Source organism: Leptidea sinapis, chromosome 39 (genome assembly GCF_905404315.1).
Source record: "Leptidea sinapis chromosome 39, ilLepSina1.1, whole genome shotgun sequence".
NCBI classification, from domain to species: domain Eukaryota; kingdom Metazoa; phylum Arthropoda; class Insecta; order Lepidoptera; family Pieridae; genus Leptidea; species Leptidea sinapis.
The window spans coordinates 6,831,299-6,844,588 of NC_066303.1; the positions used below are offsets into that span (position 1 = coordinate 6,831,299).

A 13,290-nucleotide genomic window follows, 5' to 3' on the forward strand; every position below is an offset into this window, starting at 1 on the left:
TTAAAAAAAATATAGGACAAAACTTAGTAAAGAATATTCATCCATTTTGCCAAAATTGCTAATTTTATCAATCCAAATGGCATTTAAAATTGAAATACAACACAGTATTGGCACATCTATCAATAGATAGAGAACAAAAGTTAGACATCTCAGGGTTGGTATAAACTTTACAAAAATCCAGCAACGCTAGACATTTGGCACAGCTAAAGGAAGCACTCCCAAGCTGCGGATGTCTTTCAAAATGAATAACTTGTAAGTTGGTTTTGTGCCAATATCGAGTTGTAGTCGATGTAAAATTATTTTGTTCTAAGTTATCGTTTTAAGTGTTGTGTGATCTAACGGCTCCAGATTTGGCTGCTACGTTGCATATAAGTTTCGACTGTTAAAAGTGAATTAGGGCATACTGAATCCCAACAAACTTCTACTTAAGCAGTATTGCTATTTTAAAAAGGTCCCATAAGCCAGTGGGAGGCTCTTTTGCATAAGATGCCGGCTAGATTATACCACAACGGTGCCTATTTCTGTCGTGTAGCAGAAATGTTTAAACATTATTGTGTTCTGATCTGAAGTGCGCCATATCTAGCGATATTACTGGGCAAATGAGACTTAAGATCTTATGTCTCAAGGTGACGAGCGGAATTACAGTGCCGTTCAGAATTTTTAGGATTTTTGTGAATCTTGAGTGACACAGCATAATTACGGGCAGGGCGTATAAATTACCATCAGTTGATCATCCTGCTTCTCTCGTCCCTTTTTACCATAAAAAAACATGTGTTCATCAGACTGCCAGTGAGTTCTATCTCATGAAAAGAGCAAATATTTTAACAGAGTTTGTGTTACAATTATTGCCAGTATAGCAAAAATAATGTAAAAACAGTAGATGTCGAATTCCAATATGTCTGCCGTGAAAATTAACAAAAAGAAAGGTAATTGTATAAAAAATAATGAGCATTACACGGTTTTGTTATATATTGTAAGATTGTAGAGATCTCTTAATCCGACTTGATCTTTATCGATAATTAAATGCTTGGATAATTTATACGTCTAGATAGAGTCTCTTGCTGTTACTGCCGTTCCCAATATACTAGCTAAACATAGAGATAAATTTCTTCTACGTCTTCTGATGTCAGTAATTAGCTGTTAATAATCTGAAGCTGTCCCAATATACCTGCTAAGTCATTCTTATCGCCTTATATTGGGACGCGTGAATTGCAATTTCCATACAAACTTCTATCGCTGATAAGTTTATCAGATCCTCCTCATCCTCCCATTGACAGACAGCGTGTACGGATAAGGTGAGTTACCGTCGATAAGTTTATTGGGACAGAAAAGTCAATGATTTTTATCTCAAGTAGGCTACAACCAGAGATAGACTGAATATTGGGAACAGCCGTTAGACAACCGATAAAAACAGGCCACGAATATTAGTTTAGTGTGTGTGACAAGCTACGTCTTACACTTGTGATTTTTATGACACTATTTACAATTGGTTTAACGAGTTTAAGCGTGGACGTAGTAATTTCAATGATGATCAGCTCAGTGGGTGTTTCTTTTCGAGGATCGGCCAACTAAGGTAAAGAAATGCAGACTGGTATGTCAATCGCTGTTTGCCTGATGTCTTGGAAAAAATTCGACAGCACCGCCCTCGAAGCAGGATCCTCCTTCTCCACGACAATGCTTCAGCGCACTCCGCAAAACGGACTGTTGAATATTTGACTACGGCAGGTGTCGAGATAATGAGTCATCCGCCATACAGTCCTGACCTGGCACCCTGCGACTTCTATTTATTCCAAAGAACTAACGATAAAATTCGAGGTATTCTCTTTACGAGCCTTGAAGATGCGGTGAAAGCGTACGAAAATGCCATAGAAGAGACCCCTAAGGAAGAATGGGCCCACTGCTTTTCTCAGTGGTTCCATCGAATGCGACGATGTGTAGAGAGTAACGGAGATTATCTCGAAAAATAATAACAGTATTGGCACCTTTCTACATTAAGCCATTTTTCATTTTCTAAACATTTTCAGTGTTACCTAGGTACACACTGAAAATGTACACTAGGTAGAAGACTGTGCGCGCATTTTTTGAAGGTACCCAATTAAATATGTTGTTGATCAATTTGTAAATTTAACATTTGGATTTTAAAAATCTTCTAAAATTATACTATATTGGTATGCATATGTATTCCTAGTACGTGTATTTCCGTACTGGTTAAACTTGTCATCATATTTAAATTATTTCACAACTTAAAGAAAAACTTATCTTTGAATGTACCTTTTAATTTTTACTAAGTATATTCTTCGGTTCAAATAGTGAAGACATAGTGTCGTACAGAAAGCACTATCTTATCATTTAGATAGTGACGTAATCCGCTAACACGAGAAACATGATATTTATTCACGTAGAAAGCTTTCATATAAAATATCAAGTTCTTAGGCAAGAATTTATGCAAAGCTAGGTAAAAACTGATGTTTAGATATGAAAACTCGTATAAACTTGATAGACAGCATTAGTGGGTACTATAAACAAGTTCTCAATTCAATTGTTCAACATGACGTACTTTCAGAGGCTATAATTATGATGAGAAAGTTATATATTTTCCATAAGCATCTTGTACGCGGTCGTGATCAGCTTATCGAAACTCTGTAGATTATTGACAGCTAATTGCTGACAGTAGAAGGTAGTAATTTATCTCTATCTGTAGATAGTATATTGGGAGCGGCCGTAAGAAAAAAAGCGATTTACTCAATTGTATGAAACGTTCAGTCAGTAATAGATTGACAGATAACGGCTATAAACTTGAAATTTATCCTCACTATCACCCTGCCAGTAAAACACTCGACGTTCGCTTAGATTTATTTCATAGTATCTTCTTATGTTTTTATATAGAAGCATGACATACGCTGTTTTCAAAGCCATTCAGAGAACTAGGAACTAGAGAAATAATTACAATGCTATTCTAAGATTTGATGTTGTATTTGCTTTAAGGTCGTAAGTTTCATATAGACACAATAAAAAGTATTTCCTCACTCTATTTTAAACTTCCCAAGTTTGAAACTTTCCCGAAGTAAAGTAAAAAAAAACTTGAGTTCATAAGTAGCACCAAACATTGCTCGCAAGCAGCATTTAGAAAAGTTTACAGCGCAAGAAATCATAGTATTGATCATTCAGTTACTATTCTCTTTAAATCGATCACCAACGAAGCTGAAGGTCAAGGGAAAGCAAGCTCATTCATAATTCCAGAGTAAATTAATTTGCTCGGTAATATCGAACAAGTGGCCGTTGACCAATAAACTCGACAAAACTGTATACAGTCTCCGCAGTTCTTATTGCTACGAACACCTGCTACGTCCGAGTAATATTTCCAACTGTCTCGATTTTATATTTTCTTATTTTTCTTGTGTGGGCTAAGATATAAGCTTTGACGATAAACTCTCGTCTAGACGGTATTGTCATATGTAACTTAAAATAAAATTTGTAGCACATATTGTGTTTAAGCTTTTAGAATTGCTGACTCAGGATAGCTATTGATAGATTTTTTGACAAAGCCATCAGTGCAAACCCATATTTACGATTTGATAAAACGTAATATTTTGTTGTTGACTATGTATAATTTAGTTTATATAAATTCCTTAATTAGTTTAAATTACAAAAAAAAATCTTAATATTATTACCGTAATTATTCACTTCTATTTTTCCAAATATATATTTTCTCTGTCTTTTTCTTTTATAATACTACATTACCTAAAGCTAGTTTTAAAATCGCTATTATTGTTGTATTTTCATAGTAATTAATTTATGCTAAACATGCTGATACGTGGGTGTGCCTCGTGGAGTTGCAGCCTATCTTGTATTTAGCTGATGGTTTTTTTTGTTTATTATGTATTTGTTGTAATTCTGTTGTGTGTACTTATTAAATAAATAAATAAATAAATAAGTATGTCTTGTCAAGGAGATAGTAAATTTACGCAAAGTAAAAAATATATATCGCTGTAATAGTCAAATGCCAATTAGTCTACAGGACTAGACGAAGCCACAACCTGAGAGTTGAACAAAGCATACAAGATTTTATGACGATTCGTCACTCGAACGGTTGGCTCAGTTGGTTAGAGCACTGGCACGGAACGCCAGAGGTCGTGGGTTCGAGTCCCGCATCGTTAATAAATTTTTGTTTTTCAAATTTTATTTGTGTATTAATCCTAGAAGTGAGGGTTATCACTTTCAAAACATAACAAATTATTTGGATTTACAAGAGCGACATCTCAAGTCAATTTCCTAATGTGCAAATATTGGGGTTGAGCAGGTTATCAACTGTAAAGTAGATCCTGTAGATGAAGCCACAACCTGAGAGTTGAACAAAGCAAACAAGATTTTATGACGATACATCACTCGAACGGTTGGCGCAGTTGGTTAGAACACTGGCACGGAACGCCAGAGGGAGTGGGTTCGCGTCCCACATCGTTCATAAAATTTTGATTTTCAAACTTTATTTGTGTATTAATCCTAGAAGTGAGGGTTATCACTTTAAAAACATAATAAATTGTCAATTAGTATTTTTTTTGTATAAACACTGAAAAATATTCGCACAGGTGTAATAAGTTAGTCATACTTTATTGTCTGTATGTCTGTGTTTACTTACTTACATACTATTATATACATAATTTTATCCAAGGCACAGTATTGCCTCCGCCAAGACAAGCCAATCGCAGCGCAAGGGCACTGTCTACTACCTTTTCTCAAAGTTCTTCGTTAAATTATACCAGAAAAAGAAATGGCCAACCGACATATAATGAGACGTAAAATTCGTGAAATTAGGCCTTGTAGAGTAAGAAGCTTGGCTTTACATGATACCTAATAACTTTTTGACAGTGCGAGTAATATGTCATGGCAACATTTTACAATAATTTTTTTTTTGGTGGGATTTAATATTTACCTGAAACGAAATGAAAAACTGTAGAACGCCCTCTATTTTACCACAAAACTAATACTGAAATATTATTTTGGAGCATAAGAATTTCATTTTCATTGCCTTTAATTATTTTTTAGTGTTTACTTCGTATCTGATTTTAATTATTGCTTCTCTTACTTGTAATAATACTATCTATGCTTTTGTAGAATTAGGTATTCAAATTCAGATATTTTTGTTCAAAATAGGATGTGACATCACTTATTGAAAGTCAAAAACTACCACCCATTCCAAAATGAATGCCTCAGACCTGAGAATAATGGGCGCAACAAACTCAGCGGGATTTTTTTTTCATCGAATAAATATATTTACAAAGTAATATTGTAAAATTAAACTTATTATTTAATAGCCTGAGGGCTGTCACTCCATTCCTAATCTGTGGTATCATTAAGAAAGTCATTAAACGTTTTTTAACAATTCTTTTGAATAAAGTAATACTTTTGTTTTAAACATTTTCTGGGGTCTTGTTGTAAAAGCATATACATCGCCCCACAAAAGACTTACTAACTCGACTTAGCCGAGTAGTAGGCATCATAAGTTTATGTCTGTTCCTGGTGTTAACACTATGGTTATGACAGTTTCTTGCATATTTACTTATGTGCCTATGAACATACATTACATAATCAAGAATATATTTAGAAGCAACAGTCAAGATGTTAATATCTTTGAATTGTGCTCTCAATGATTATTTTTGTTCTTAATGTACTTATAGTAAGCCCACTGGGCAATACCAAGTCACACAAAGTACTAACACGACAATAAATCATAAAGTGTTAAAAGTCGCTATATCGTTTAAAACAGAAATTTCGCTAACAGAGTCATCTTGAACCACAAAACGCTTCGAAGGAATAGGATTGTTATATCTCTTCCGAGAATAATTCAACGACTCTTATTGGTTTATTTGTTCTGCGAGTTACAGACATGCTTTATGGACTGTTATTTTAGGTATGCTCTCATGAATATACAGTAAGTAGGAGACCACATAATAAAAATTTTGAGTTATGATACAACACACTGATAAAGTTCTTACAGGACTGATAAACCAAAAGCTCGGAATAACAAAATTTTGGGAAAGTTTTTTAATATAGCCAGTTATATCTGCTAATATTTGATTTTCTTTTATCTGTGTTAAAGGTTGATGAAGGTCTTCTATCAAGTTTATTTTCACGGTGGAAAGCTAACTAATATATTAGTCAACAAAATGAAAAAGTAAATTTTTTATCTTATCTTGCTTGTAACATTTGCAATTTTTTGGATGCTAGTACATACTTTCGATAGATTTTCTAGACGGCCTTCCGTATCGAATAATCCATCGCTCATATTTTTCGGAGTTTTATCAATAAATAACACGTTTTTGAACTTGTCGGTTTTACTATATAATAATTATTATTAACCTGAAATAAATCCACAAATATAATTTGAAAACAAAATTTTATGAACGATGCGGGACTCGAACTCACGAACTCCGGCGTTCCGTGCCAGTGCATTGCCAACTGAGCTAATCGTTAGAGTGACGTATCGTCATAAAATTTTGTATGCTTTGTTGAACTCTCAACTCAGTTGGCAATGCACTGGCACGGAACGCCGGAGTTCGTGAGTTCGAGTCCCGCATCGTTCATAAAATTTTGTTTTCAAATTTTATTTGTGTGTGATCCTAGAAGTGAGGGTTATCACTTTAAAAACGTAACAATCTGAACTTAATCAACATATATAATATTGTCAAATAAGATATTGCAATAAAGCGTTTGTGATACCTAAATGAATCTGAATGAACTGTTTTAACAAAGCCTCTTTAAAATTGTACCCGAACGTATGTTTGGTACCGGAACTCAATAGAGACTCGTTTCAAAGCGGTCCATCAAAGGGCAGTAACATTGCAACGAATTGAGTGCTATATTCCTCAGTCTATTCGTGCGTGGTAACATTCCTATACTAACTGCTCTTATTTAGTACTTGACTTGCATCAAGCATTCGACTTTGCTTATATTTAAGGACTATTATAATCAATATCGTGTAGTTGGCTTTATAAGGTTTAGAATCACTGAAGTTCATTTATAATTTTTGTTATTTTATTAGGAACATTATTCGTTAGTTGTTGTCGTTAGTTAGTTGTCAATAAATCAGTTTGAAGTATCTGAAGTTTTGATATAATTGGCATTGTTATACACTTATACTTTCTATTGTTATTAACTAAAACTTTCGTGAGACATTATAAATTTATTTATTAACACGGCTTTAATTACGTTCACGAACCCACTACACTCACCCTGATGATGGTCCGAAACTAGTCTAGTCTAGTAATAATTTTATGTGTTGGAAAATCCGTTCTAATAATGTTAACACTAGGAAGAGCCAAAAACTTATTATTCCTACTACTCGGCTTAGTCGAGTTGATAAATCTTTTACAACAAGATCCCAGAAAATATTTCAAACAAAATATTATGTATTATGAAAATCAAAAGAATTGTTTAAAGACATTTTTGTGGTAAAGGTTACTGTAACATAAATGACTTTTTTAATGATATCACAGATTGGAAATGGAGCGACCGCCTTCAGGCTATTTAAATTATAAATTTAGTTGTGTCGAAATTTAATGAAAAAAATGAAGAATGATGATGAAATGAGGCATTCATTTCCGAATAGATTTCAAACTTTCATAGGTGATTTCATATCATATTATGAAACAAAATATTGGAATTGGAATTTGAGTTATCACAGCTCGAATTGTCGGGCTCTGTGAACGGCTGGATCACTAGTGGTTGCGTAGAGACGTCACTTCACTATGTGTACTCTACCGCATTTATCACGGGGAGTGTTCCAAAGAGCTGTTTCACCTGATTCCTGCCGCCGAATTCCACCTTCGCACGACACGCCACAAATTAGGATATTATCCCCACCATCTGGATGTGTGGTGGTTCTTTACAGATTGTTTTCAAGGAGCGTACTATAAAGCTGTGGAATGAGCTTCCTTATGCGGTGTTTCCGGGATGTTATTACATAGGTACCTTAAAAAAAAAGCGCGTACACCACCCTTAACCAGTGGGAGGCATTCTTTGCACAGGATGCCGGCTAGATTATGGGCACCACAACGGCGCCTATTTCTGCCGTGAAGCAGTAGTGTGTACGCATTACTGTGTTTCGGTCTGAAGGGCGCCGTAGCTAGTGAAATTACTGGGGAAATGAGACTTAACATCTTATGTCTCAAGGTGACGAGCACAATCGCTAAGAATCATTGGGTTTTTCAAGAATCCCGAGCCGCACCGCACTGGTATGGGCAGGGCGTATCAATTACCATCAGCTGAACGTCTCTTCCCTTACTGTCATAAAAAAAAACATAAAAAAAGGCAATGCTCCCGTGATTACTCTGGTGTTGCAAGAGAACACCAGGTCCTACTTTTGCATAAAAAAAGCCACTATATCTTGTCGCATTTTCAAAATGTTATATATCATACTCTGTATAAAACACATAACTGAGTATAAATTGTTCCATAAGATATAAGTTCATCACACTAGTTAAATGCTTTAATTGCTGTTTGTGTGTTAGTTACTACTTAAATTCAATTATAGGCGCCCTGTAATAACTTATGAGTCAAAGTTCTACTAATTTCACTAAAATGATGTCATTCATCTTTTCTTATAGGATTCTAAGGACTGATAATCTTATGGGTCAGATGACAGTAGCCTCGCCAATCCTCTTTTTTTTGTTTCTCATCTCTAACACCAAAGGAGACTTTTCGGTGACTCTCAGTCAAGTTCAGAAAATAGGTATAACGTTTTGACTACTAAATAATTTTGTATTTTTTTAGTTCGAAAAATAATACAATAAGCACGTACGTTTTATTACTTGAACTAATACTTGTATAGCCTGTATAGCCGAGTGGTTAGCGATCCTACCTACTAAGCTTGAGGTTCCAGGTTCGAATCCCGGTTGGTGAAAGCATTTATATAATGAATATGGATGTTTGTTTCCGAGTCATGGATGTTTAAATGTATTTATGTATGTTTATATGAATTTATGTATGTTAAAGTAAGTATATTGTATTAAATATATCATTGTCTTGTAACCCATAACACAGGCTGTATATGCTTAACTTGGGGCAAGATAATTTGTGTAAAAAGTGTGTCAATATTATTATTATTGGACGTCTTTTTTTTTTATGGTATAGGAGGACAAACGAGCGTACGGGTCACCTGGTGTTAAGTGATCACCGCCGCCCACACTCTCCTGCTAGATTTGTCAATCCTATATAACATTTGTATTTTTAATAAGGATTACAATACTAGTAATAGAAATAGTAGTATTTCCTTTGATTAACACTTAAATTAAACTACTTTTATAGGATTAAAACGTATGAAATTGTAACTGTATTTTTACATTACTTTTTTTGCAAAAGTTACATTTTATTTTACGGGTTAGCTAAAATAATGAAAACGTGACTTTGACGCAAAAACTAATGAAAACACACAATAAGCGATTTAATCCTTTTAAAAGTATTTTATTTAAATACACATATTATTATCAATGAAATCATGAAAGTAATGTGTTAGTTGATATCAACACCAAAGCATCGATAGATTTTGAACAAAAATATTATTGTGGAATGAAATAGCGTAAATTGGTATTGGTATGAGACTTTCAGTCACTAAACAGATTTTCTAGAAATATCTGAACTGAAAGACTTCCTTCAATATGGATCTTCGGCGGAATAACGCGGCTCTTTGAAGGTACTCCATTCGTATCGATCTGGAAACGACCCATATGAAGTGTATTCTAGAATCCACTTGAACATCGAGAATATTCAAAAAATTGATTACAAAACTAAATAATTTCATCGCTCACTCTGTGTATATTTATGGTAAGAATACTCGTGACAAAACGTAAAATAACACAATAGAAGTAGCTGTTTAAATATTTTAATTTGGATTGAATAATACCACCCACTGTTAATCAAATTGAGTGACAGAGCTGATTTCCAAAGTGAGGGAGAGAATTATCTTCCTAACATACATACTCACAAACTATCAATCAATTTTATATAATACTTGCTGACCTGACAGACGTTGTTCTGCAGATAATTAAAAAAATACTATTTTTATAGGAATTAGCCAATAATATTTCATTACATCAAGAATTATTTAGTGAAAAGTGCTCCCTGTTGTTATAATGAAATTGTTTCACAGTGGAACTGTCAAACCGTGCGCCATTAAATTCTCTCATAGAAAATATGTCCATACAAAACAAATATTGAAATTAGAAATAACTATGGGTCTCAAATCGAAATAAAAACTATCCTATCTCTCAAGTTGAACTAAACTGCACTCCATGAAGTAATCCCCATTTAAATCCGTTCATTAGTTTAGGAGGACCCAGTGCTCTGCGAACGGCTGGATCACTTGGCGTTGTGTAGAGACGTCGCTTCATTGTGTGTCTTCTACCGCATTTATCACGGGGAGTGTTCCGAAGAGCTGTCTAACCTGATTCCTGCCGCCGAATTCCACCTTCGCACGACTCGCCACAAGTTAAGATATCATCCCCACCATCTGGATGTGTGGCGGTCCTCCACAGTGCGGTTTTCAAGGAGCTTTCTTCCGCGTACTACAACGCTGTGGAATGAGCTTCCTTGTGCGGTGTTTCCGGGACGATACGACATGGGTACCTTCAAAAACAGCGCGTACACCTTCCTTAAGGGCCGGCAACGCTCTTGTGATTCCTCTGGTGTTGCAGGAAAATGTGGGCGGCGGTGATCACTTAACACCAGGTGACCCGTACGATCGTTTGTCCTCCTATTCCATAAAAAAAAAGTCCATCGCAGACAAACAACGTGTCACCAAATTTATATATTTTAAGATGATAATCATCATACACCGTTATTTCCAAAGTCTGTATAGTTTTCAGCTAAGTTACCAAATTGTTAAAGTTCCGCAACATGCTAATTTGAAACTGAAGGCACACCAAGTATAGTAATTTGAATATAATGTAAGGCAAGAATGACGCTGGCTTGGGCACGGGGAAGGGCGTTGTTGTGGGACGTGACTTGTGTCGTAACTCTGGCACCTTCTCATGTCCAAGTTACTTCAGTTGGTGCTGGGGCTGCTGCTTCGACTGCCGAAGACGGGAAGCGTCGCAAATATGTTGGTCTCAGTGAGTCATACATCTTTGTGCCGTTTGGTGTAGAGACACTTGACCCGTGGGGCCCAGAGAAGCGGAGAATGTTAAAAATACTATCTTCGCTTCAATAAGGCTACTGGAGACCCAAGCGCTGGCAGCTATCTCGGTCAACGGATCAGCCTAGCTATCCAACGCGGAAATGCTTTACTTTTATGTAGTCATAGTATTGTAAATATAGTTATAAGATTTGTTATGATATAATAAACATATAAGGCATACATCGGTTAAAGGAACGAGTTGCAACATGTACATATATACGTCAGAAGCAACGCTACACAAAATACGCAAGTATTTTAAACTGGCGAGCGGCTGAAAAGTGTAAATAGTGCTCTTTTTAGCCTGTGTTTTTATCACGATAGACTAGTTCGTCACTGAGAGTTTTACAAAGGATCCGTGCAATGCAATGTACTAAAATTGATTTCGGTTGGTCGTAGAAGCGAAAATAAACAGGGTCCACATATTGCCCAACTAGCAGATAGACTGCGACATATGCCGTTAGATAGATTAGAGAGTACACGAATGTTGCGACCGATAGATTAGTGTACTTCAGTTATTTTTACAGCATCATGACGTACGGTATTTTACTGTGGGGTCATGCTGCTGACATTGATATAGTGTTTGCTCTGCAAAAGAGAACTGTTCATGCCATATATCAGCTAGGTTATAGACAGTCTCACAAAGAAAAATTTAAAGAAATAAATATTATGTTCACTGTAAGTACATTTATGAAAATTTACACACTTTTATAATAAAGTCCCAGCTCCTGTTCAGGCATTATCTATAAATAAATTTAAATGTTTCATAAAAAAATTGCTCTTTTGTAAATCCTATTACTCCACAGCTAATATATCACATCTAAGTGACAGCCTGGGACTAGATTATGATTATTTGATAGCGATAGAAATTACTGTATAATATTGTATATTTTTATTGAAAAGAGCGCAAAAAAAGAATGCTGGGAGAGTTTCTTGCGCCACTCTTCTCTCTCAGAGCGCCATTTGTTTCCGAAGCGGTAATAGTATCTAGTATATATAGAAATGACATCAAAAAGAATTCTTAAGGAAATCAATTTTAAGAAAATAAATGCCTTTTTAAAGCGACAGTATTAAAAGCGTGTACTTCATTTCTCAATAACATAAACAGGAACTTCACTATAAGAAGAAGAGGTAAACTTTTGGATGTTTGGATTAGAAGAAAGAAAAAATTTGCCCGCGTAAGTTTTGGCGTATTATTTCAATTAACTTATTTTTTTATTTGTAAGCCAATTTCAATAAAGCATACAAAAAATAGGACGAGGGGCCACAATACATCCAATGAAAACCGTATTTAAATTGGCTTAGCCGTTTCTGAGATAAGTGTGCAAAACAAACAAAAAATAGACCAAAAATTGTATTAAACATTTTCTCATCCTGATAAAAACAATATTAATATGTATTAAGTATAGGCCTTTATGAATATAATTCTAATAATATTATGTATCCATTTTTGCGCGATCATACTTCCAATCAACGGACATTAATTGAAGTGTTGTAGTTTATTCTTTACGTGAGTGAGTTTTTTCAATATTCAACATCTCCTCCTTTTCGTAACACTGTTGGCAGAGCGGTCGTGGTCATCGATCGATCGAGTGATATCTTTTGGGGCAGATGTGATTCGCCCCACGAGCCTTCGCCACTTCTCCTGCTGGCCGACAGTCTGGTACACTCGTTCGATGGGCCTCCCTCAGCAGACTTATATAGGTCAGGCATTCGCATGGGCGACCTTCCTCGTCCTCTGGTGCCCTCCACTTTGCCCTGCACGACAAGGCGCTCGGTGGACTACGCTCGCGCTGGGAGACGTGTCCGAAGAACTTAAGAACGCTTATCTGTACTAACACCGAAAGGCGTTGTATTATGCCAAGTTCTTGGAGAATGGAGACGTTGGTGCCGGAACTCCCACCATTCTCCTCCAGCACCACATCTCCAGAGCATCAATTTTTTTTTTCTCGACTTGTTGCAACTTGTCAATATACTCTATGACAAGGTGTGAATACTTTCTCCGTGAAAAAGGATTTACACCATAAATAAATTGATATAACACATACTCAAAGCTTGGTCTACTTTATAAAGACATTGGCTAAATTGTGGTTGGTCTTCCACAAAAGCCATAGAATTAAGAA

The 13,290-nt window shown here is 35.5% G+C and overlaps 1 protein-coding gene across 1 annotated transcript in view; it reads right to left on the minus strand.

The window, feature by feature from the left end:
- Window positions 1–13,290, minus strand: part of LOC126976015 (uncharacterized) — a 132,376-nt gene that overhangs the window by 59,247 nt on the left and 59,839 nt on the right. The gene's annotated exons all lie outside the window — the stretch shown is intronic.